The sequence below is a fragment of the Salvia miltiorrhiza genome, chromosome 3 (assembly GCF_028751815.1).
Source record: "Salvia miltiorrhiza cultivar Shanhuang (shh) chromosome 3, IMPLAD_Smil_shh, whole genome shotgun sequence".
NCBI lineage: Eukaryota > Viridiplantae > Streptophyta > Magnoliopsida > Lamiales > Lamiaceae > Salvia > Salvia miltiorrhiza.
This window is the reverse complement of record NC_080389.1, coordinates 9,046,217-9,069,325: the sequence shown is the minus strand read 5'-3', so window position 1 is coordinate 9,069,325 and position 23,109 is coordinate 9,046,217.

Sequence of the window (23,109 nt, the reverse complement as noted above, 5' to 3'; positions counted from 1 at the left end):
AGGAAGACTCTAGAATTCACAATATTAAACAAGTTCATGAATGACTTCATAACTAGATTCATGAATAGCTAGACTCTCCAACTTCATAAACCCTTCAACTACATAGACTCGTCAACTACATATACATTTCTAGGAATTAATCAAGTTTACTTATAATTTTAACACTCCCCCTTAAACTTGATTCTTCCGAACTCCGAGCATGAATCGCAATCTCTGAAAAAACATCAAACTTGAGTGGCTTTGTAAAAATATCAGCAACTTGATCCATAGACTTGCTATACTATGTCTCCATATTTTACTGTTCTACAGCAAGAAATCAAGATTCATTTATTAATTGTAACTGCTAAACTAATTTTGACAATCGCACCACCAATCTCTGGTAATATCGGGCTAATTCAATCTGAGCAACCAAATGGCCCCTAGAGTACTTAGATATCACATTAATTGCATCAAGTGGCCAATAATCAAATGTAAAGGTGCTATTATTACAATAGTAGCAACTGCATGAGCGATCTGTTTGACTCACTCTCATGGCTTCTAATATAATTGTCTAAGCTAGCAAAACATTTGTATCCTTCTAATCTTTATCATTTTATTTTCTCCGTTTTCATCGACTCAATTAAGCAACATTTCGAATTGGACTGTAAGAGTGTGCTTACTTTTTATTCTTTTAAATAAAGGAATAATATATATATAATGAAGTCTAAATTTATTTAATGTGACGATCATATTTTTATAACTTGTTATTTGTTATCTTCCTCAAAAAAAAAAAAAACTTGTTATTTGTTATGAATAATAATATATACTCCCTTTGTCCCGTAAGAGAGTATCACATATGGGATGACATGGGGTTTTATGAAAAGGTTGGTAGATAATGTGTTGAGTGGAAATAAATGGTTGTGGTTGAATTGATTGCGGGGTTATGTAGAAATGAGTGGTTGTGGTTAAAAAAAAGTAGGGTCATGTTCCAAAATGAAAGTGATATTTTTTTATGGTACAAATGAAAATAGAAAATGTGATACTTTCTTATGGGGCAAAGAGAGTATATCCCACTCTCATTATAAGGTGGTATAAAATTTTACCACTCTCCTTTAGATATAAAATTATGCCTCACCAAAGGGAAAAGGCGCTGCCAAAAACTATTGTTACGTCAAATCAAACGAAGTATAAGGTGATAAACAGAGCTTATCCCTTACTTATACATCAAAGAAATACTATTTCATGAATTTGGAGATTATAGTCCCTTCCAAACTTTGTCTTAGTTGCACTCTACCGTTCAAATCACACTCACTGTCAGCATTTACCGGAAGATCGAGACGAGAAAAGTTAAATAGGAAGACCGAGGCGAGCAAAGATGAGAAGAAAAATCACGAGAAAGGTACTTTTCCTTCGCCTTAGATTTTGACTAACTTAAATCACGGTATATCAGAGTCAGAGGATTTTTTAGGACAGTAACTTATGTTGATTTGGAAATTAAGACAAAAACTTTCGAACTTGTAAAAATAGGATACTAATTTTTTTTAAAAGTAAAATAGGATTAATAAGCGTCGTAAAAATAGGACATCTCTCGGCCGATAATTGGCCGAGAATTGACCGAGAAATGTTCTGCAGGTGCAACACTTATTAATTAGTGTCCTATTTTACTCTAAAAAAAATTAGTGTCCTATTTTTACAAGTCCGAAAGTTTTTGTCCTAATTTCCAAATCAACCCAAGTTACTATCCTAAAATACCCTCGAACTCCAGTATATCATTAGCAAATATGTGCCACGCATGTTTCCTCTTCTAGTCTTACTAAATGTTTAATTCTTTTCTAACCAATGCAAGAGTCAACCGCAAATGTATTTAAATTGATCATAAAATGAAGATTAATTAGTGGCGAAGGGAAGAACACCCCTAATTAGGGGTGACTTTCAATTAAATATAGGGTAAATATCAGTTTTTGGCCCATCGTTTAAATGTTTTCTTAAAAATATCCTATCCTAAGGGTAATTACAAAATAATACTCATCGTTGCATTTTTTTCTTGTTTGTGGCCCGCAAAAATAATCCGGCAAACGGTATTTGACGTGTTCCGGCCAATTTTCATGTTGTTAGCACACATGTAATAAAGAAAAAAAAGAAAAAGCAACATAAATTCCACATCTTTGAAAACGCTTTTGATTTTTGAATTTAATAAAAACGTTATCTTCCGTGTCCCTATTCTCGTTCCCCCTTACCCCCGCCCCTGCCGCCTTGCTCACCACCATCTCCTCTGCACGGACTTGACGTCAGTGAAAGTGGCAGCACGGAACTTGAATTTGGGCACCCCAGAGCTAGTTCTGTTTGCTATCCGATCACCGAGCTCTGCGCTCATGGCAGAGGAGATGGTGATGGAGAGAGTGATGGTCGGAAGTGAGGAGGCTAGTGAAAGAGGCTAAAGACATGAATGCAGAGATGGTTGAAGGAGCAGTAGGATTTTGTGTGAAGAAATAGAAGGATGATTGACGGACAGGGAGAGGGAATAGGTGATGTGGATTTTCTTTTGTTTTATTTATTTGTTTATTCTGTGTGTACCGCCAACGTGGAGATTAGCCGGAACATGTCAATTACGATTATTTTTACGGGCCATAAACAAGAAAAAAATGAAACGATGAGTATTGTTTTGTAATTACTCTTAGCTAGGGTGATATATTTTTGAGAAAACGCCCAAACGATGAACCAACAAGTAATATTTACCCTTAAATATAATTATGCTGTCAATAATTTTCTTTAAAAAAAATATGAAATTGAAGCAAAATGCATGTGGGGTGATGGTGAAGGTTGACCTGACCAAGCCCATATGGCCACCCCCATTAATTAATCATTCTAACAGCCTTAACAATCTCAATTATTTAAATATCTTTCAAACTTCTTGAGAAAAGCAGGAGCAGGATGCATGTGGGTGTGAAGGTGGAAACATGCACGCTGCTTCTTATTGGAAACAATGAAACATAGTATAATAATAGCATCATCCATCTATGAATTAATTTCTCATCACTCTTTCCTTGTTTAGCTTAAAGTTTAGTCCAAAATATTGAGTTCAGGTTTTGTTTTGACTTGAAAGATATCACATTATACCATTCAAATCAAAGGTTTTATTGGAAGGAGGAGGATTGTAATCAGAAAATCGGTCTGGAGAAGCAAAGTAAAGAAGAGAAATTAAATCACAAAAGGCAAGTTTTTCCTTCTCCGTAGATTACAATAATTTTCAAATACACGTGTGGTCATGATGTAATTATATTGAAAATTTATTAGGTTTTTGAAATCTACTGCTTTAATTAGCAAATTTTATACAAACCCAAAATCATCATTTCAACAGACTGACAGAGTAAATTACAAACTGTATTCAACACAGAGTTGACAGAATCACACTTAATTAGCTGCTGAGACAATGGACGTTTTTCTCCTTAGATTTTTTTTTTTTTTTTTTTGACTTGGGGCTCTTTAGATTTGAATAATATGAAAACATGCATGACTATACAAAGTTTTTAAATCAAAAAGTTTGTGCTTCATTAAATTTAAGCCCAAAATCATTTTGAAGCCTGAATAAACAGAGTTGTGCATCGACTACTGGAGTAATTATGCATTTAATTTCAATTTTGTTGACGTGGATATTATGAAAAGACAAAAAAAAAAATTATAAAAAAATAAGTTAAAAGAAAAAAAAAATAGAAATAAAAGAATTAAAATTCACATGTTTATGATGCTTTCAGTTATATCGAAGATAAGTTAGATTTTGAAAATCTGCAAAGAGGTGGTCTCCTGTACACTCGGGTGTACCGTACACTCGGGTGTAAATGACACTAACCCTATTTTATTTTACAAATGACACTATCATGTTATATATAAATAATATTATCTCGAAATGACACTAACACTATATTGAAATGACACTAACATTAAATGACACTGTACATCTGGGTGTACCGTACACCCGAGTGTACAGGAGATTTTGTGTTCTGACAAATTTTATTCAAACCCAAGAGTCGCGCGCCCATCTAAATTACTAACCCTGTTAAACACAATGTTGTTGATACCCAATTACGTTAGTTGTAATTTTTTTTGATCAGGAATTACGTTAGTTGTAATGGTAGATATATCCAATAATATTTATGAATTAATTTGTAGTTTATATTAAATATTAATCCCTTCCTATTTTGTTTTGGCTTGTGTTCAGAGATATCAAACTCTACTTACTTTACTCAAATTGCACAGGCGAGACGAGTAAGGAGAAAGGGTGGGTTGAATTGTAAAGTCAATGGAGACGAGCAATTATATGATGGAGAAAATTCACAAAATGGTATTTCTTCTCCATACATTTGAATAATATGAGACTTTTGGAAAAGATTGTGGGCTTAATACAACTCTGTGAAGCCCAAAAGTTTTATCTTTCCAATCCTACGTTATTACATGTCTAGTTAAACATAGAGTTGTGCATCGTCTACTCTTAAGTTATAATTGGAGTACACCTAATTAAGTTCTTATTTTTTCCTATAATACCTAAGACTCTGTGCATGTGCATTTCGTACAATTCATGAATCTCACATTAATTATTTATTAGAATTGAATAATTGTACTATTTCCGGTCCATTAAAATTGTCCAAGTTTTTTTGGACACTTAAATTAAGAAGAAGATGCAAATTGAATAAAAAGCTATGTTGCATAGGTACGAAGGTGCGGGTGCGGGGGCGATACGATACGAGTACGGGGATACGGATTTTTAAAAATTATAGGGTGCGATTCGGCAATGATACATCTAATTATTAAAATTTTATGATATATAATGCTTATAAAATACATACAATTTAAATTTTCTTAAATTAATTATATGTAATTTACATTTTATTTTACCCAAAAGTTAAGCATTTTCAATTATATAAGTTAATTGAGCAACAATATAACGATTCAAATATTATTAGTCCAATATATAAGTCGTAACTGAAAATAAAATTATCAAAATAACCTTGTGTAGGCCTTTCGTGCACGAGATACGTAAATTTTGCCTATAGAATTTGCGAATCCGGTTTATTTTTATAAATATTTATTTTAAAAGATACGCCACGTGGCGAATCGGGTGCGAATCCGACGAGAATCCGAGAGAATCGCACCCTAAAAGAATCCGATTCGCCGTACATGCTAATTTTTGAAGAATCCGTGCATCATAGATAAAAAGTGATAGGGCCCACAACTGTTCATGAGTTAAATGTTGTCTTTTAAGTAGATGAACCAATTTCACTGGGACATCCCAATTTCTAAAAAATTGAAAAACCATGGTTAGTATAAAACCAACACAAAAATTTGGGTGCAACTGGTTGCATGGTGCAACCATGATCCGCATCTTGACCCGCATTCTATAATTGATACTATTCGGTTATATAAATGACACTTTTTATAATTGACACTATTCGGTTATATAAATGACACTGTCTATAATTGATACTATTCAATTATACAAATGACACTAAGACATTTTTAAATGTTATTGTGTCATTTTCAATCTTATAGTGTCATTTAAAATAAATAGTCTCATTTACAATCTTATAGTGTCAATTACAGAAAGTGTCATTTGATATTTTCGAATAGTATCAATTATACACAGTGCCATTTACAATGTTATAGTGTCTTTTATACGAAGTGTCATTTGTAACTGAATAGTGTCAATTACAGACAGTGTCATTTGTATAACCAAATAGTGTCATTTACACGGTTTGAATTAGGATGCGTGTTCGGGTCATGATAGGGTGCAACCCGGTTGCACCCAAGACCAGCTCTAAAATCAAAGATAGATTTTTAATTAATGTAGCGATGAAGAATAAAATCATATAGATGTTTAATGTATAATTAATGAATTAATATATTGTTATACTCCTTTCGTCCAATAACAAGTGTCTACTTTCTTTTTAACACGTGAATTTAGGCGTGGATGATTAAAGAGTAAAAAAATAAAAAGTGATGTGGAGCCCCTTTTTATTTTGTGAGAGGAATAGAATTTAAAGTGAGGATGATTAAAAGATAAAAAGTAGTGGACCCACTTCCTTTTTAAAAAAGTAGACATTTGTTATGGGACAATCCAAAAAGAAAATATAGACATAAAACGGATGGAGTAGTATTTTTGAGATCCAACCGAATCGCAAACATATATTTTTGTCACAGCCCGACCTAATCTAGTGAATAGTTAAGTCGGGAAAAAGTGTGACTGAAAACAAAATAAGAAAATGAAAAAAAAATAGATCTCAATAAAAATCACTAACCTGCTTAAACAATAATTTACCAAAATATTTGGTAATCATAAATAATCTTTTCTAAAACTCAAAAGCAGACAACTCACAATACATAACGACAAGTTGTCTAAGTATCAAGTGACATAATTCTGTAAGCTATTAGTTTGAAATCTTTGCGACACATCAATAAAGTAAAACGCACTACGCGTTGAGTAACTTAATTCAACCAAACATGAGCTTAATTAGTGTAAAAGATTCCATTAAATTTGTAAGTGTTGCTTCGTCTGGATCAAAATGTTGTGCAGAGTGTTGTAACAGCACGCACAAAAATACAGAGTATAAAGCAGCGGAAATAAATAAAAATGGGAGAAGACACAAGGAGATGGAAAAATTCTTCAAGTTATAAATAATAACTTGAAGACGCCTCATGGCAAAAAGACTAAATCGAGAATGAACAACTCACGTTCAATACCTTTACAACGACATAGGTATTGAACATACGACACTCTCACTAAAAAACAAAACTCGTTTCAAGAGTAATACTCCGAAACCTTACAAAATAAAACAACGGGTGTTGACTCTGATGTCATCCCGACATACAGAATCACACTCGTACACAATTGCCCTACATGGCTTGGTTTCTCTCTGTAAGCTCTTGGCAGACTTAAGGAACAATGAGTGCTGTAAAAGATGTTATCGTAACACACAACATAACACTCGTACAAGAATCGCCTATCACCCTCTCAAGCTGCACTTTGAATGAGAACTCTTCCCCAGCTTATATAGGCGTCTCCAACTTGCTCCCCAAGCCTTGAAAAACGTGTTGCAAGTGATGGATGGAGTGGTTGTTGAAGTGATTAGGTTTTCCTTGTTTGTAGGAACAAACTCCACCAACTTTCTTCCCTTAACTTCCAGCAGCCACGTTTGAGCCTCCAACCACTCTCTTTCTCTCTCTTTTCCCTCTTCTCATCTTCCTCATTTGTAGGAGTCTTCAACCTCTCTTTGACTCAGCCATTCGAACCCTACAAAACACACGTGAAGAAGGCAAAACAAACCAAAACTTTTAGGAAAGTTTTATGGAGTTAAAAATTAACTCCAACAAAATTTAGCCTAGTTTCTAATCCATGTTGATGTTTGCAGGGGTACATGCAAAGTTGGCAAGCTTGCTTGAACAATTGCTTCATTTTAATTTGGCTCTACTCGCAAACTGCTGCATCTCTTTAAATAATCTTAGTTGCTGGGAGAAAAACGCTGCACTCGACTCTGTTCATCATGTTGAACTCGCCAAAAAAATTGCACGGGTTATGTTGATCAATAATCATTTGTTTAATTCATCAAATCATGTACTAATCGTGGATCGGATAATTTGTTTGTGACATCTAATTGCATTTTCATTGAGGTTCTGATTAATTTTCATGATATTTCATTCTTGTTTTTGGAAAAAACTAGATGGTAATTTTCAAATAGTGCACGATGTTTCATGTCACACTAGTTTAGACAAGACAATGAAGATGGTTTTTTTTTTTGAAGGGGACAATTAAGATGTATAAATATGACCTCATCTTTTGATTTGTAGATAATTCGTCACCTTATTTTTTCTGCGATCGGAAATTAACGTGGCACAAAAATGACGCCATTTTGTCATGATCTATACTAATAGAAAAAGAGCGTTGGTTACAATTTGTGGATTGCCTATTTCACCCTTATTAAATTTTAGAGTGGATTTTGAAAATAGCCACTTTGGAATAGTAAATTTAAAAATTGCCCACTAAGATAAAAACTTAAAAATTTAGCCACCTTAACCCTTAAAAATTTTAGAATACAATTAAATTCGTTATTACAATTTGAACTTTTGGGTCGCGGGTTCGAATCCTTCTAACTTCAAGTATTTATCTTTTTCATCTTTAAAGTGACACCGTTTGGGTTTGCTTTAAATAGGTTTTAACGAGGCTCGGGTCTCATTTGCGCTTGTGGTTTCGAGGTTTTTCTGTTTTGTTTCTGTTTTTTTAATAAAATTCTATTTCAGTTGAACTTTTGAAGATGATCTATTTTCTTTATGAAGCGTGAAAGCAAGAATGTGAAAATGTCAATTCAAAATAATTTCATTTTCATTGAATTATTAAAAAAAATCATTTACTTTCTTAAAAAAAAAACCTTAAACTTTTATATTATCTTATATCATTTTCTTCATTCAATTTATTTCATTAAAAAAATTAATTCATTTTAATTTTAAATTTATCTAAAAGAATTATAAATTCACACCGAAAAATAGTACTCCCTCCGTCCACCAAAAATATGCCACTTTACTTTCGGCACGAGTTTTAATAAAATGTGAGTAAAGTTGGTAGTGGAGTAAGGGTCCCACTTTAAATGTGAGTGGAATTGTGTGGACCCTACTACTACAAATGGATGTGGCATATTTTTTGTGGACAGGCGAAAAAAGAAATTGTGGCATATTTTTGGTGGACGGAGGGAGTATAAATTTTGGTGTGCTAAAAAATTAGGGGTGAGCAGCGGGTCGAACCCGGATCGGCCCGACAGATTTGATGGAACGAATTTTTTAAAAATTGGACCGACCCGGACCGAATTTTTAAAGAGGACCGGCCCGGGACTGGACCGAACCCGAACATCGGTCCCGGTTCGGTCCAGGTCCGACCCGCCGAAATGTAATTTTTTTTTACACTTAATTTTCGTATTTAAAATTAAAGAAATTCCATACGAACACATTAGATTACATAAATTATTGCATGCACCATTCCAAATAACTAACCAACTTGGAACAACTATGCTCAAACAAATTTTAGGTGGTTGACTATCACGTTAAATTCTGAAGCATACATTAAATTATTTGGATTATTAATTCATTCTACACTATTAGATTAGAAGTTTAGAATTTAAGTGAAAATTAATATATTTATTAATATTATTATAAATATATAAATTAAATTATTATTTATAAAATGTATGGGTCGGTTCGGGTTCGAGCAGGTTCAGACCCGGAAACTTCTTGGTCCTAAAAATAGACTTTGATTGGACCGCCTATACATATTGGGTCTGGACCGAACCCGTCGGTTCGGATCGATTTAGCGTTCGGTTTGAGTTTGCTCACCCCTACTCAAAACAATCATCCAACTTCTTCAAATCTCTATTGTCTTCATCCGCGTTGATAAAATATACCCTATATATCTATCTCAATTAAATAGACTTATTTTCTTAATGAATAAAAATTATTCATTAAAAATTCTAGAAAATATTTTTTGCTAATATGCATAAAAAAAATAAGTTTTAGAATTATTTTTTCTTTAGTAGAAACCTTAAATAAAAAATATATGAATATTTTTTGTGGATATTTTAACTAGCTAATAATGATCGTTGATAAAAATATGTTGTTAATTAACATATTGATCATTGATTTGACGCACATACAACTATAAAAGTCATCTTTATTTGAACAATTATAATATTAGTGAGATCTATGTTATGTATAAGTTAAAAAACTTATTAATGTTATCTTTTAAGTTATGAAAATATTACATTCTCTAAAAAAAATTATGAAATATTGCTAATTTTATTATAATTGTATAATATAAAAAAACATTCAACTTCAAAATTATAAATTACTTATACTTTTTAATAGTTTAGTTAAATAACTATTACCGTGCATCACACGGGAGCAAAACTAGTTCCAAAAAAAAGGAGGCTCTTACAAATCCACCCCAAGATCATGGATGAGATAGCCCGATTCCCCAAGCTATTGTTCGAGAAGGTTCTTGAAGAGACCGACGTTAGCATGGCTTTGACTCTCACCCCGGCACAGATCCAAATTCTGATGGCCTCTCTCAATCAAGAAGAGAAGGCCAAGGTGGGTATGGGCAACCAAGATTTTCTGCCGATTAGTGCTACCGATTCCAAAGGCCAAGACTATGGACTCAATCTGGCAATTTGGACGCGAGGAGAAAAATATGTTCTTGCCAGGGATTGGCTCGATTTTCTTAAAAACAATCAGCTGCGGCTCGGTGATATAGTTCAAGGTTGGGGTTACCGACTCGCCGGCGCCAGGATTGGAGGCGGCGCCGCCGGCGAGTTGCGTCTTGCTCTCAATTTCGTGAAAGAGCTCGGTTGATTTTATTTTTGTTCGAATTCGGGCGCGGTGTTCTGGTCCACGATTCTTTTTTTCTTTTTTAGTTAGATTTTTTTTTTCCTTTTTTAGTTAGATTGTTTCGAATTGTATATTTTTTTGAGTTAGATTTTTCCTAAAACTATTCTTTTTAGGGTGTGTTTACTTTGGTAGTAAATTTTTCATTTGAAAAGGATGGATAAGAAATGGTGAGATAATATTACCTTTTTTTTTTCTTTTTTTATCATGTGTTTACTTTGTTAGAAATAGATGGATAAACAAATTGAAATGTTGGAAAATATTTTCACACCCTCCCAATAGGATAATATTATCCAACATTTGTGAGAAAATGAGTGAAAAGGGACTGCCCGAATAAATTTTCCAGCCTGACGGAAGAAAATTATCCATCATAGGAAACATGTGAAAATGATGAAAAATATATTTTTTCTAACATTTTCTATCAAAGTAAACACACCCTTAGAATATATGTTTGGGCACTAAGATTGTTTGTCAAAGGTAGAATTCGATACCTCTACAAGACATATATGAATTTTAGAATCTATTTTCTGATTTGTTTATCCTTGGATTAACCTGAATCATAGGTGAAATTGCAGTTTTAACCATCGATCATGTTGGGTATCTTCTCCTAGCCAGGGTTTCACCACTTAGTTCCCGAAACCTTCCGTCTTCCCACTTCGTGCTCAAGCACTTGACTCTTCGTCTTCTTCTTCTTCAGAGCTTCACCTCTTCTCTTCTTCAGTCCTTCTACTCCTCCTTCCTTCTTCTGCAATCCTTCCGGCAGCTGAATGATCAAGACCAGGGATGAACGACGGAGCAGCTTCTCAGATCTCAACAGAACCACCAAGCAGGAGCCAAGTACAGAACTTCGGCGGCTCAGATCTTCTTCAGGTAACCACCAAACAGGGCTCCGATGGTCAGGAAAGCCCGGTGATACCACCACCCACGCAGGTAATCCAGTATTATCAAGGAGTTAACCACAAAGGAATAGCAGAGCCTTTCAGTCCTTGACAATCCTTATTACCGGCTTGAGAGGGCATCAAGGATTTAAGGGGAGTTGTAGCAACGGTAGGGTGGTGCGCCATTGAAGGCGGTGAGGTAACCAAGGTAGGGGGCGGTGGGAAGGTGGAGGGAACCGAGGAGTCAGGGAGAGAGAGGAGAGGATTAGGGTTAGAGTTGGATCGGCGCGGATGTAAAATGAGAGAGAGTGTGGGGACGCGGAGGGGTATATCTGAGTGGGGAGTGGGCTAGGGTTTGGAAATGGGCCAGAGATAGGAGAGTGGGCTCGGGTACTGGGCCTTAAAGAAAAGCCCAGACAAAAAGAAAAAGAAGAGGAGAGGGAATGAGAAATGGGCCAACCTCACATATCCACCTTTGGCACATTGATCATTCTGCTACCAGGGAAGGGCCAGCCTTTGAGTTTGGAATTTGTCATCACAGCCCACATTTTTACCATCATCCTATCACAAAGACAAGATAATAGAGGGTGAGAACAATATTATACATATTAATCTCAATCTCAACAACAGAGACCAACCCAAGGGAAATCACCACATTCTCAAACCCTAAGGTTATCATTGAAGACTCAACAGGACTCAGAGGAACAAATAAGCAGAGCAAGAACTCAAGAAACAGACCAAGAGAAAGAAAAGAAAAACACACAAGACGCAAACAAAGACCAGAGCAGACACATAGAGCCAAAACAAGCAGACAAGAGGAAACAAAAACAAGGAAGTGACAGGCAACCACAGAGGCTGAACATGTCACACAACAAGCACATAAGATTCAACCAGGACCAATGTTCAAGGTCCTTTTGCAAGATTCCAGCTTTGCAACTGGTAGGCATTTAGTGCCCATATCTGCGGGGTTGAATTCAGAGGGTATTTTATTAAGAATAACATCACCTTTTTCCACAACATCCCTGATGAAATGATATTTAACCTCAATATGCTTAGTCCTATCATGAAACACAGGGTTTTTACACAGTTGAATGGCAGACTGACTGTCAGAGAAGAGCACAGGTTTATCCTCAACAAAGTTTAACTCAGAAAGCACACCATTCAACCATATTGCTTCTTTTACAGCTTCAGTGGCAGCTATATACTCAGACTCAGTGGTGGACAAAGCAACAATTCCTTGTAGTTGAGACTTCCAACTAATGCATGCATCACATAAGGTAAACACATAAGAAGTTGAGGACTTTCTATTATCTATGTCATTAGCATAGTTGGAATCCAAATAACCAATGCATTTCACACCATTTCCAGACTTAGAGAAAAGCAGACCATGATTCATTGTTGATTTCAGATATCTAAATAGCCACTTCATAGCTTCCCAATGAGGGAGGCCAGGGTTTGACATGTATCTACTTAAGCAAGAAACAGCATATGCAATGTCTGGCCTAGTGCTAATCATCAAGTACATAACAGATCCTATAGCATTAGCATAAGGAATGTTTCTCATTTCTTCAAGATCAGAATCAGAGGTGGGACATTGCTTCTTACTCAGTTCAAAATGGGATCCAAGGGGGACACTCACAGTGTTACAATCAAACATGTTGAACTTATGTAAGACTTGATTTACATAATCAGATTGATGCAACAACAAAGTGGATTTCTCTCTATCTCTCTCTATGCTCATGCCCAAAATCTTCTTGGCATCACCAAGGTTTTTCATGTCAAAGTTTTCACACAAATTTTTCTGCACATTTTCAATGGTTTTCAGACAAGGACCAAGCAAGAGCATGTCATCAACATATAGTAACAGAAACACAGTAGGTTTAGAATTTGAGAAATACAAGCAATGATCAAATTGACTCCTGGAGAAGTTCAAGCTATGCATGCATTTGTCAAATTTTAGGTTCCATTGTCTTGGAGACTGTTTAAGACCATATAGAGACTTTTTCAGCAAACACACATGATCAGGAAACTCCTTACTCACAAAACCCTCAGGTTGTTTCATATAAATGTCATTCTCAAGATCACCATGAAGGAAAGCAGTAGTAACATCCATTTGCTTTAGTTCCCAGTTAAAATGAGCACACAAAGCAAGCATAATGCGCACAGTGGTGAACTTAACAACAGGGGCAAAAATCTCATTGTAATCAATGCCTTCTTTTTGAGTAAAGCCTTTTGCAACAAGCCTAGCCTTATATCTAACATTTTCCACCTCATTTTTTATCTTAAACAGCCATTTGCACTCAATAATATAACAATCAGCAGGTTTAGGCACCAAGATCCAAGTATTGTTGTTATCCAGAGAGTCCATTTCAGAGTTCATAGCAGTTAACCATTTTGCAGAATCATCAGAGTTAATAGCCTCAGAATAAGAGCCAGGTTCAACATGATCCACATTGTTAAACACATTGAAAGCATACATAGACATATTGTAATCATCAAACCTAGCAGGCTGCCTAATATGCCTTCTCTCTCTATCTCTAGAAAGTTGATAATCATTCAGGTTGTCATTTATAGGCACATCATTCACAATAGGCTCTGGGATCATAGGTTCAGGGGGAGGGGTAGGATTTGGCTGGGGTTCCACCTCAAAAGGAATAGGAGTAAACATGAATTCATATCTAGTAGCATCATAAGTTTTCAGGTTGTCCACCTCACTTGGAGCAGCAGAATGTGAGGAATTCAACAAACAAGGAAAACTCAGCTCATTAAAGGAGACATCTCTACTGACACATGTTTTAAACCCAGGCACAGACCTATCCCACAACCTGTACCCCTTAACACCTTCAGGATAACCTAGGAAGATGCATTTCTTAGCCCTAGGCTCAAGTTTATCAACACTTTGATGCACATAAGCAGCACAGCCAAAAACTCTCAAGTTTTTCATGCATACAGGTTTATCCCAAAACACAGACTCAGGAAGCTTACCAAGCAAAGGCACAGATGGAGATCTATTGATCAAATAGACTGCAGTCATAAGGGCTTCACCCCAGAAATGCTTGGAAAGACCAGAAGCAACAAGGAGACTCCTAACTCTCTCAAGGAGAGTTCTATTCATTCTCTCAACAACTCCATTTTGCTGTGGAGTGTATGGGACTGACTTATGCCTAATGATGCCTGACTCAGAACACCATTTATCCATGGAATGATTACAAAACTCAAGACCATTGTCAGTTCTAATGCATTTGATGCTTTTTCTGGTTTGGTTTTGAATTTGAACAGCCAGCCCACTTAGACAATTTATCAAACACATCAGATTTGTTTTTCATAAGAAACACCCAAGTTTTCCTAGAAAAATCATCAATCACAGACAAGAAATACACATTGCCACCATGAGTGGGCACCTTTGCAGGGCCCCAGACATCAGCATGCAGATACTCAAGGATTTCAGTGCTTACATGCTTTCTTGGATAGAGAACAGAAATAGGGAATGCAGACTTGTGATGTTTTCCTAGTATGCAAGGTTCACAAAATGGGATGTCTGATATCTTGTCATTTCCAAAAACACCAGCCTTTTTCAGGATATCCATGCCCTTATTGCTTATATGACCTAGTCTAGCATGCCAAAGTGCAGACTTATCATCATGAACCACATTAGCAACTTGTAAAGGCACAGATTCAGCATGCACGGCATATAAATTTCCCTTCCTAAGTGCAGAGAAGACATGCTCAGAATCTTGCTTGAATTGAAAACTCAGATGATCAACAGATCCAGTTACCCTATTATCAGCAATTTGAGACACAGATAACAAACTGAACTTCAAGTTGGGAACATATCTGACATTAGTCAAAGTAAGACATTTTCCATTTTCAAATCTCAAACATACATCACCCTTTCCAATAATTTCACAACTCTGACCATCAGCTAAAGCAACATAACCAGTCTTGACAGGTTGTAGGTTAAGAAACATATGCTCATGGGGAGTAACATGAAAAGTACAGCCAGAATCAATGAGCCATTCACTGGAACTCATAGTTTTTGAAATTGCATTTGAGTAACTGATAAACTGAAAATCATGGTCATGCATCATGTAAACACAATCATCCTCAAACACATTATTGGCATTCTGACTTGACTCTTCAGGGGGAGGTTGTCTTTTCTGCTTAGGGAGTCTGCATTTGTTTATGAAATGACCTGGTTTTCCACAGTTCCAGCAAACCTTCCTAGGCTTTTGGCCTGAGTTTTGGTTCTGGTTTTGACCTTTAAGCTCAGAATTCTGGTTGTAGGGTCTTATATCCTTAGGCCTATCCTGGTTCTGACCCCTATTGTGGTTCTGAGTTTGGTTTTTGTTAACATACAAGATTTCACCATGCAAGGGGTTTGACTTAGTCAATTTCAGTTCACTCTCCTTAGACTTAAGGCCATTGGTGATCATCTCACAGGTGACTTTTGAACCACCATATTTCAGGGCTGACTTTACTTCAGAGAAAGGCTCAGAAATAGAGTTTAAAAGAATTTGGGGGGCATACTTCTCTATAGAATCATCTCCAGCAAGTTTCAAATCATGCAAAAGTTTGTTAAAATTTTCCATGTTGGTGTCTACATCCTTAGAAGGATCCATTTGAAAAGACATGAATTGGTTTTGCAAAGACCATGTTGACACTTCAGAAGGAGCAGCATATATAGCATTTAAATCATCCCACAGATCTTTAGCACAAGTATGATGTGACACCTTTCTGACCACTGAGCTATACAAATTTAGCAAAATAGTGGCCCTAGCACTATCATTCATATCATGTAAAGCAGCATCAGTTTTAACTTTTTCTTTGACTAGTATGCACTCAATCTTGATTTTCCAATCTTGAAAGTCATCTCTGCCATTAAAAGGTACTACATGCATGTTGTTCATGTTGATGCAGATGAAAGCAAAGAAGATCACACAAGCACAGAGCAAGAGACACCACAGCAAAGGCCACCCGGACCTTAAAGAGGAAACAAATGGAGTTCAGGAGCAGGGAAGAGCCCAGATCTCAGCACAGATTGATCTGTGGAGCAAGGATTCACACTGGTCCCTCCAAAAGTTCCAACAGGACTTAACAGAGTCCAGAAACTCTCAATCTGAGGGAGTTTTCAAGGTATTCAACCTTTGAGAGAACAAAAACACAGAGCACGAGTGACAAGCAAGCAAGACTCAGTCGGCCAAACTGGATGAATCCCTTTCTCCCTTGCTTTCCAGGTTACTCGCACGAGGAGACTCCTTTAAAGGAGAATCCAGACGAACTGGACCAACTACAAGGGAGATCTTACAAGACTTTGAAATGTCAAGGGATTATCGAGTTTAAGGGTCAACAACAGGAGAGAAAACAGAGAAAGAACAGAGAACACAACAAAAGTTACAAGTGTACTACTGTAAGCCTCGTATCAGTCAAGCTATCCAGGCTACCACGCACGAGAAGACACTTTAAAGTGAATTCAGACGGACTGGACCGTAAGCTTAGACCAACGGTGAGCTTTTGAATGCTCTTGAGGTTACAGGAGATAACACAAGAACACAAACAAAAACAGCAAGCGGAAGCAAGTAACTCAGGATCGAAAGACACCCAAAGGACCAAACAAAACCAAGCAAAAAAAAGAAAAGCAGCAGGCAACACCAACCCTAGAACTAGGAGTTTCAGTGATTCAGCCAATTTACCAGAGCAGGATTCCCGGGTAGGGAAAATCCAGACTTACCACAATCCTTGCTCGTCGGGAGCGAGTCGGCGCAGCCAAAGGGCGGCGGGGTGGGTAAGATGGGTTCGGAGGGTGCCCTGGCTAGGTCACCGTGGCTCTGATACCACTGTTGGGTATCTTCTCCTAGCCAGGGTTTCACCACTTAGTTCCCGAAACCTTCTGTCTTCCCACTTCGTGCTCAAGCACTTGACTCTTCGTCTTCTTCTTCTTCTTCAGAGCTTCACCTCTTCTCTTCTTCAGTTCTTCAGTCCTTCTACTCCTCCTTCCTTCTTCTACAATCCTTCCGGCAGCTGAATGATCAAGACCAGGGATGAACGACGGAGCAGCTTCTCAGATCTCAACAGAACCACCAAGCAGGAGCCAAGTACAGAACTCCGGCGGCTCAGATCTTCTTCAGGTAACCACCAAACAGGGCTCCGATGGTCAGGAAAGCCCGGTGATACCACCACCCACGCACGTAATCCAGTATTATCAAGGAGTTAACCACAAAGAAATAGCAGAGCCTTTCAGTCCTTGACAATCCTTATTACCGGCTTGAGAGGGCATCAAGGATTTAAGGGGAGTTGTAGCAACGGTAGGGTGGTGCGCCATTGAAGGCGGTGAGGTAACCAAGGTAGGGGGGCGGTGGGAAGGTGGAGGGAACCGAGGAGTCAGGGAGAGAGAGGAGAGGATTAGGGTTAGAGTTGGAGCGGCGCGGATGTAAAATGAGAGAGAGAGAGTGGGGACGCGGAGGGGTATATCTGAGTGGGGAGTGGGCTAGGGTTTGGAAATGGGCCAGAGATAGGAGAGTGGGCTCGGGTACTGGGCCTTAAAGAAAAGCCCAAACAAAAAGAAAAAGAAGAGGAGAGGGAATGAGAAATGGGCCAACCTCACAGATCATGATTGAATTCCGATCATGATTGAATTTAGATCACTCCATTGATTACTTACTACTTAGGGCTCTGAAGAAGATTGTGTAATGGCTAAAAGCCCAAAATGTTCGACTTCGCGACGTGGTAATTCTTGAAGTCAGGTTTTCTATGAGATTTATGTCAAATTATAGGGAATGCTCGGTGCATTTTTGTTTAGATGAAATCCATGGTATGCACTATGCAGGCAGGTTAACTGCAATATAGTAAGGAGTGCTCTTGGCTCGACTTCTCAGCTGGTTAGCTCCAAGTTTCTTGCCGTAAAATACACGAACTTTCAACAAATTCTGATTTTTCCCATAATCTTTAAAATTTGAGGAAAAATACACAATCTTTCGATTTTTTTCTGATTTTTCCCACGGGCATAAAACACTCTCAAATAGAAGTTGATTTTAGGGCTTTTGACTTATAGTTTTGATACATAAGCGTAGGAGATAATAAAAGTGCCATAATAAAGTCGACGTACGCTTAGGTATCAAAAAATTTAAGTCAAAAGTCCAAAAATCAGTTTCTATTTGAGAGTATTTTATGTCCATGGAAAAATCAGAAAAAAAAATCGAAAAATTGTGTATTTTTTTTTTAATTGTAAAGGTTATGGGAAAAATCAGAATTTGTTGAAAGTTCGTGTATTTTACGGCAAATATCCCTTTATTTTAATATGTTTTTAAAGATTTTTACCTCACATACTTTTTCATATACGTTTAATTCTTAAAATGAATGTGTAACGGATGAAGATGGTACTCATTTACTCACAATAAAGATGATTACACCCCTATGGCTATTTTATCTTGTTTCGTTTTCCTTTTATAATTTCACTTTTTAGAGTCAATTTTAATTTGTTATAAATAGAACTCGCACCTCTCACAAATAATATATGTACAAGATTTGGTTTAAATAAAAACTATTTTTAATTTATAAAATAAAAATTATTTTAAGTCTTTAAATTATGAAGATTTACAATAATATATTTGTACTCAAATTGAATGAATTATGAATTTATTATTTTTCAGCATGTCACTGTATCTTATTAAAATACCCCTCTTAATCATCAGATGGGATTATCTCTGTCTCACTATTTTGTGTGTACCACTCTTAATTTATCTATTTTATAATTATTTTGTGTGTACCACTGTGTGCCCCTTTTAATTAAACAAAATATGCTGATAATCAATTAATAATTCAACTCATCAATATTAGGCTGGAACATGGAGTGGGACACGGCATTGGGGACAGGGAATCCGATCTTATCTATATATATCTATCTATACTAATAGAAAAAGTGCATTGGCCACAACATGTGAATGACCTATTTTACCCCTATTAGGGGTCAACTTGGGGCGGCTCTTTATTTTAACTATGATATGGATATTTAATAATTTTTATTCTTTGAAAAATGGACGATGCAAGTGTTTTTTTTTTTTTTTTGTTACATTCAAAGAAAAGAAAAATACACTCACACTCTAATCTTCTAGGTGACTCGAACCCCCGACTTATTAATTAGAAGAGAAGAGTCTTACCAATAGACTGTGCTTCATCGTCATGGAGAATGCAAGTGATTAGTACAAGAAAATTAGCATAGAATATCAACAATCTATATCCAGATCGGATCCCCTGTCCCCAATGCCATGTCCCACTCCATGTCCCAGACAGCCAACCTAATACTATGTCGTTTTGACCGTAAGAAGTGAGCCCCTTTTAATTAAACAAAATATGTTGATAATCAATTAATAATTCAACTCATCAATATTGGGCTAGGACATGGAGTGGGACACGACATTGAGGATAGGGGATCCGGTCTGATCTATATATATCTATCTACAATAGAAAAAGTGCATTGGCCACAACATGTGAATGACATATTTTACCCCTATTACATATTTTATTTTACGATTAATTTTATAAATTATATTACATTTTTATAAAAAAAATATAAATCTATTTGATATATATCTAATATAATATGTAATCTGTTGTGGAATTGCTTGGAAAGAATCAACGCAGCAAGAACATAAAAGAAAAGAACACGAAGGCGATTTACGTGGTTCGAATTTTTCAATCCTACATCCATGGTGCAGAAACAATCAATTCTATTTCACTATGAACACTCAAGAACTTTACAATTACAATTGAGAACACTCAACACTAGAAGAAGTGTATAGCCTACAAATCTATCAAGATTGCTATAATTCCTCACTCTCAACTAGTTTACAGTAATGGAAATTCTTAAGCTACAACTCAACAACTAATCTAGGTATTTAAACAAAAGAAATAGCAGTTGAGAAGATTTGAGCTACGCGCCGACTTCTGGAATGAAGGAACGGATCCGTTGAATCTGTTGTAACTAACCTAAAACTGAACTCCCTTAACTCTTGCATATTTGCTAACAGATCCCTCAGCTATAGACTAAACACCCGTGCATATTTTACCAGTCAGAGGAATCGAATGCCAGAGTAGAGAAATCAAGACGCCAGAGAAATCAATATGTCAGAGTAGCGAAATGCTTCACCAGAGAAATCAGGTTCAGAGGAATCAAGTCCAGAGCTGTGAAAAGCATCGTCAGAGAAATCAAATCCAGAGCAGCGAAATCACCATTCCGCTGGCGACCCATTTCTCTGGCGAGGTCAGAGAAAACGTGTAGACTAATTGTATGTAGATACTTTACTCACAATTCTCCACCTTATCTAATACAATTAGAATACACCGAGCTACCTGCATGGATTAGACAAACACCTTGCTCTCCTCAAGAGAGCTCACATATCCAGATTGGGACTTCCTTGTATCTGTACTTCCTGCATAACCCGAGTCAGTAAAGCCAACTAAAACTTGTTCTAAATTAGTAGCTCCACCTTGAAACATAATTCCTTTATTAACAGTTGCTTTCAAGTATCTTAATACTCCTTTTAAAGTATATCCCAATGTGCCTTACCAGGATTTGCCATGTACCTGCTTACAAGACTTACAGCATAAGCCAAATCAGGCCGAGTACAAAGCATAGAATACATGATGCTTCCTACCAAATTTGCATAAGGAATAACACTCATGTCTTTAATTTCTTCAATAGTAACAGGACATTGCTTATTAGACAATTGAATATGTTGAGCTATAGGAACCTGAGCAACTTTTGCTTCATTCATATTGAATTTTAACAATACTTTCTTCAAGTAATCAGATTGAACAAGCATAAGTTTCATATTTTTCCTATCTCTCTTGATATCCATACCAATAATTCTTCTAGCAGTCCCTAGATCTTTCATATCAAACTCAGCACTCAGTGATTGCTTTACTTTATCAATTTCATTACTAGAACTACTAGCAATAAGCATATCATCAACATACAAGAGTAAGTAAACAACCACAAACTCGGCAACTTCTTTGAAGTATACACATCTATCATGCAATGTTCTCTTGAAACCTATACTTATTATGAATTCATCAAACCTTTTATTCCACTGTCTTGGACTTTGCTTTAGTCCATACAAAGACTTTTTCAAGAGACATACCTGACCTTCACAGCCAGCTACTTCAAATCCCTCTGGTTGATTCATGTATATAGTTTCCTCTAACTCACCATTTAGAAAAGCTGTTTTAACATCCATCTGTTGCAATTCTAAATCTAGGTGTGCAGTTAGAGCAAGTATAAGTCTAATATAACAGTGTTTAACAACAGGAGAAAAGATTTCATTAAAATCTATACCTTCTTGCTGAGAGAAACCTCTAGCAACTAACCTTGCTTTATACCTGATTACCTCAATGCCTTTGTGAACCTCCACCTTTTTCTTGTATAACCATCTACATGTTACACATTTCTGGTTCTTAGGTCTGTCCACCAAGATCCAAGTCTTATTTTTCAATAAATACTCTATTTCCTCCTCCATAGCTTTGATCCATTGCTTACTTTCAGAGCACTGAATTGCTTCTTTATAAGACTTAGGCTCTCTGTAATTTACCTCTTCAGCTGCTGAGAAAGCAAAGCTAATTTGATCTGCTTCAGAGTATCTGGCTGGAGGTTTGACTACTCTTCTAGCTCTGTCTCTGGCTAGATGATACTCACTAAGGTCATCAGATTCTGCCTCATGTTGATTACCATCTTCCTGTTTTACATCTGCTTCTGGTGCTCTTGGTATCTCAGTATCAGTAGCTGTACTGGTCTTATTTCTTCCCATATTTACTACAACTTCTGTACTCTCAATGTTGGTGGTGGATGGAGCTTTTAATAGCATGACATTCTCCTTGAACACCACATCTCTGCTGACTATAGTTTTCCCTTTACCAGACTCTATACACCAGAGTCTATATCCTTTTACACCTGTTGGATAGCCCAACATGACACATCTTAAAGCCCGGGGCTCCATCTTATCTTGCCTAATATGCACATAGGCTAAGCATCCAAACTTTCTTAGATGTGAATAGTCAGCAACCCTGCCATTCCACCTTTCCTCAGGAGTTTTAAATATATAGCTGCAGATGGACATCTGTTGATAAGATAAGCAACAGTAGTTACTGCTTCTCCCCAGAATTTAGGTGGCATCCCTGAACTGTTCAGCATACATCTGACCCTCTCCAGGAGTGTTCGGTTCATCCTCTCTACTACCCCATTCTGTTGGGGATTACCAGGTACAGACTTGTGTCTTTTTATACCTTTTTCTTTACAGAACTCTTGGAACTTCTCAGAGGTAAACTCTATGCCATTATCAGTCCTTAGACATTTCAGTTTACACCCCTTTTCATTTTCAACAGCACTACACCACTCAACAAACTTGTTAAAGGCATCAGATTTTTGTTTAAGAATATAAACCCAGACTTTCCTAGAGAAATCATCTATTAAAGACATGAAATAAGAACCTCCACCTATTGTGGTGGTCTTAGATGGCCCCCACAAATCACAGTGTACATATTGAAGTGGCATAGAAGAGACATGTTTACCTTCAGGATATGGAAGTTTCTTACTCTTACTTAGTGCACATGCTTCACAGTTACTTAAGATAGCATCGTTAGAAACACTTAATATGCCCTGTTTTCTGAGTTCAACTAATCCTTTTTCACTAACATGGCCTAATCTATCATGCCAAAGTTCAATATCAGAAGTGGAAGCAATTTCAGATTCACCAATAATAGTATCAGCTAAAAGATGATATAAAGTCTGTCTCCTAATGCCTTTCATAACAATTTTATCTCATTTTAAAACATGTAAATACTCTTC